Here is a 5,050-nt window from a genome sequence, read left to right as displayed (position 1 = left end):
TCTTTACTCTGCTTCATGAGCCAGATTCCCATAGGCTGGGTCTGATTGTCTTTACTCGGCTTCATGAACCAGATTCCCATAGGCTGGGTCTGATTGTCTTTACTCGGCTTCATGAGTCAGATTCCCCCTTTCTAACTGTCACTTTCCTTAAGCATAATAAAATGAGGAGCTGAAGACAGCTCAGCTCAGCTCAGGCCCCTTTTACAAACTTTATATTCAGCCCCCAAGATAAGGCAATCCTCCAAAGAGCTGCAGCAGCACATCCACTGACAGTGGTTGATAAGCTTGGAGGAAAGAGGAACCGACTCTGTAAACATTTCCTACTTGCCAACAATAGCAGTTCATTGAGTTTTGCTTGGGAAAAAAATCATCTGTCTGATTGGTGAGCATTATTAACTCTCTGCAACTATTGAGTACCTAGAAAGCATGTATTTTCTCCTGGTTTTCCTTATGCACTTTTTTCCCTGAAAAGAACCTAGTAATTAATCAGTAATGTTTATGAGTGTTCTCTGTGTCTTGGAGGGTCAGGTAGCAAAGAAGTCAAGCAACTGTAAATGTGCTGAATGAAAGCTTTAGTCAGAGCTGTCACTGGATGGTTACACCTGACATAGACCTGCAGGTGTGCTGTCTGGATGGTTACACCTGACATAGACCTGCAGGTGTGGTGTCTGACCTTTATGATCTTTCAGAACTTGAATATTACATGTTACAGTAGAAGTAAAATCAATACTGCTCTAGTTGTTCCTTGGGCAATGGTTATTGATAAAGCAACTAGAAATAGTTGAGCTTGGTAGGTCTCTGTTTATAGAGATATATGGGAATACTTGATCTATTTTTGCTCATTTTAAAAATGTACTGCTCTACCAGGAAGTCATGTCATCAGCTGTTACTCAGACATGGCCAGATTGCTCAGTACAAATCATATTTCACCCAGCGTTACATATAAATGCGGTACAAATAAATTCATCTTAGTAACATGTTATTTTTATTACTTTACTATATAAATATATAAATGTCAAAACTTGGTAGAGGAGCTTGAGAGATGGTTCAGATCTCCGGCACCCACTAAAAGCAATGTAGTAGGTATGGTGATGCATACCCAGCACCTGGTGTGAGACAGGGTAACAGATCCCAGGGGCTCACTGACAGCTAGTCTAGTTGAAACAGTGAGTTCCAGGTTCAGTTAGAGATTCTGTCCTAAAAACTAAGGTGGAGGGTTTAAAAGCTGGCTCAGCAGTTAAGAGAATATGTTGCTTTTCCAGAGGACCTAAGTGGGATTCTCAGCATCAGGATGCTCCCAACCACCTATAACTCCAGCTCCAGGGATCTCTGCACTCACGCACACATACCCACATAAAATCGCACACATACACGTAATTTAAAATAAAATGAATAATTTTTTAAATATGGTGGATAATCATAGAGAAAAGCACTCAACAACGTCTCCTCTGATCTCCACATGCACAGGTGAGAGTAGTATGCACACTCAACTCCTTTGTAGAAAATTTTCATGTGTAGAAGTGCATTGGAGTTCTAAATTCTTTTAGAGATGAAGAAGAACGTATTTGTTTCATAAAACATAACTGTGGCAGTAGGTACAGCTCAGTGTGTTTCATATATTTTAAGTCTTTGTTACACTTATATCCTTTTAGCTTGAAGCAATGAAATTATTTGCTACATGACATTTCCTCCACTTCCATATGAAAGTTAGATTATTTATGAAGCTGTAGCTTAGCAACAAAGGAAAAGAAAATCTGTCCTTTCTGACCTCAAGGGAAGCAGAGTGCACTGAGCGAGCCTTGGGCTAGAGAGGAAGAGCAGATGCTCAGCTCAGCTGGCCACCATTGTCGTCAGGTGAGGATATGAGAGAGCAAACGCACAACCTCCTTTAACTTCACTATCATATGCGTGACATTCGGTATCATATGTGTGTCCCTCCTAGTCTATAATTTCCTCATTCTGTGGAAGCAGAGTTTGCCATTTTCTCACAACCCTTGACTGTGACGTCGCCATTGCTAGGATTGCTGTAGTGAGATGCACTGTGCTCTTCATGCAGCCACAGCAGGTGTTTCATTATTACACTAACTCCTTCCAGCTGGAAACACTTTGTCCAGGTTTCTAAGACACAGTTTGTAAAGTTGTTGGCCTTCATGCCTTTCTAAGCCTCTGAACACAGGGTTCTGGTGGTCTTCTTGAATTGTTTCTATCTTAAGACAAAAATTTTACATAATTCTCATACTTGTATTAAACTCAATTCTTAATTTAATAGACTGAATTTGATAATTTAATATTCATAATTGTTTGTCTATAGAAAGTCTTATAATTCCTGAATAAAACACGAATGTCTTGTACTGTAAGATCAAAAATTGACAAATGGAACCTCATAACATTGCAACGCTTCTGTAAGGCAAAGGACACTGTCAATAAGACAAAAAGGCAACCAACAGATTGGGAAAAGATCTTTATCAATCCCAAATCTGATAGAGGGCTAATATCCAATATATACAAAGAACACAAGAAGTTAGACTCTAGAAAATCAAATAACCCTATTAAAAATGGGGAACAGAGCTAAACAAAGAATTCTCAACTGATGAATACCAAATGGCTGAGAAGCACCTAAAAAAATGTTCAACATCCTTAATCATGAGGGAAATGCAAATCAAAACAACCCTAAGATTCCACCTCACACCAGTCAGAATGACTAAGATCAAAAACTCAGGTGATAACAGATGTTGGCAAAGATGTGGAGAAAGAGGAACACTTCTCCATTGTTGGTGGGATTGCAAGCTGGTACAACCACTCTGGAAATCAGTTTGGTAGTTCCTTAGAAAATTGGACATAGTACGACCAGAGGATCCAGCAATACCACTCCTGAGCATATACCCAGAAGATGCTCCAACATGTAATAAGGACACATGCTCCACTAGGTTCATAGCAGCCTTATTTATAATAGCCAGAAGCTGGAAAGAACCAGATGTCCCTCAACAGAGGAATGGATACAGAAAATGTGGTACATTTACACTATGGAGTACAACTCAGCTATTAAAAACAATAAATTTATGAAAATCTTAGACAAATGGATAGATCTGGAGGATTTCATCCTGAGTGAGGTAACTGAATCACAAAAGAACACACATGATATGCACTCACTGATAAGTGGATATTAGCCCAGAATCTCAGAATACCCAAGATACAATTCACAAAACACATGAAACTCAACAAGAAGGAAGACCAAAGTGTGGACACTTCAGCCCTTCTCAGAAGGCGGAACAAAATACCCATGGAAAGAGTTACAGGGACAAAGTGTGGAGCAGAGACTGGAGGAATGACCATCCAGAGGCTGTTATACCTGGGAATCCATCCCATAAACACCCAACAAAACTGGACACTATTATGGATGCCTATAAGAGCTTGCTGACAGGAGCCTGATATGGCTGTATCCTGAGAGGCTCTGCCACTGCCTGACAAATACAGAAGTGGATGCTCACAGCCATCCATTGGACAAAGCACAGGGTCCCCAATGAAGGAGCTAGAGAAAGTACCCAAGGAGCTGAAGGGGTTTGCAGCCCCATAGGAAGAACAACAATATGAACTAACCAGTACCCCCAGAGCTCCCTGGGCCTAAACCACCAACCAAAGAAAACACATGGTAGGACTCATGGCTCTAGCTGCATATGTAACAGAGGATGGCCTATTTGGTCATCAATGGGAGGAGAGGCCCTTGGTCCTGCGAAGGTTATATGTCCCAGTATGGGGGAATGCCAGGGCCAAGAAGCAGAAGTAGGTTTGTGAGCAGGGGAAGAGGGGGAAGGAATAGGGGATTTTCGGAAGGGAAACTAGGAAAGGGGATAACATTTGAAATGTAAATAAAATATCTAACAAAAAAGAGTAAAAGTATTTCTGTAATAAAAAAAAAAAGAAAATCTTGCTTTGATGCTTTAAAATCAAACTTTCCACTTAAGTATATACTTGATAAATATTTCTCCCACCTGGATTATTCTCTGTGAAACTTCCATTTAAATGTGTAACCTGCCCAAGAAGATTATGCAAGAGCAAAGATGAGCTCAAGTGAGAGTCTGGGATGGGAATCATATGAGCATCGCAGCTTATTTAAAGTAAAAACCTTGGGTATAAAATGTAACTGTGGCATCCATATAATGTGTCATTATATAGAGATTAAAATTATACCTATGAAGAATTTTTAATGACATAGAAATTTGCTGCTTCCATAATAACTGAGGAAGCAGTGTTTGGTAGTTGGGTCTTAGCTGAGAAGGTAAAACATCCACATATCAACTGTAGTTTTCTCTAGGTAACACTACTGCTACAAAAACAATCTCTCCTCTAGTTTTACTTTTAAAGACTCAGCTAGATTTTTTTAAATAAAAAATTTAAATCTAGACTACACTATGGATCTTGTTTATGATTGCAATTTTGAGTTCTGCAATGCCTGAATTCATCAAGGAATGTGCCTACAAGGGGAATAATGCAGAAGTCAGTCTTACTCCTTGGCCCTGAGGCCATAGCAGCAGGCTGTGGCTTAGCTGTGAGAGTCTAGCAGTGTGTATCATTCTTGGAGGAGTGAGACACAACACAAAAGAAAAAGATGAAAAAAAGAAAATAAGTCTCAGATAAGATGAAAAACTACATACAGACTCCATCCCAAGAAAAGAGTCAAGTGTTCAGCTCAGTCAGAGCTGATCTTGAGTCTAGAGTTGATCACAGAATAGGCAGTTATGCTTGTAGAAGTCATGAACATAAATGCACATGATAGATCTGGAAATTACTATGTATTTTAGAAGGGACGAGCATAGACAAGAAGTGAAATTGAGGGCAAATGTAAGGAAAGTGGCAGGAGAGGTCGTAGCTGTCACTAAAGGTCATGGTCAGCAGTCAGGTCTTTGCCATGTAAATAACAAAAAACCATTAGAGATTTAAAGCTGCAAATTTACTTTGTGTTTTAGAAAGATTACTTTGGTGGTAGCATGGAGAACTGGAGAGTGAGATGTCAGGACAGATGCTGTTGTGCTGTTAAGCAGAGGCATAAGCC

At 39.8% G+C, this 5,050-nt stretch overlaps 1 protein-coding gene across 2 annotated transcripts in view; it reads left to right on the top strand.

Moving 5' to 3' along the window:
* Nipal2 (NIPA like domain containing 2) overlaps positions 1–5,050 on the top strand; it is a 102,749-nt gene that overhangs the window by 46,598 nt on the left and 51,101 nt on the right. The window lies entirely within an intron of this gene.

This window comes from Mus pahari, chromosome 17, assembly GCF_900095145.1.
Source record: "Mus pahari chromosome 17, PAHARI_EIJ_v1.1, whole genome shotgun sequence".
Taxonomy (NCBI): domain Eukaryota; kingdom Metazoa; phylum Chordata; class Mammalia; order Rodentia; family Muridae; genus Mus; species Mus pahari.
Note: the sequence above shows the minus strand (reverse complement) of the source record. Positions and strands in the feature narration are given on the sequence as shown.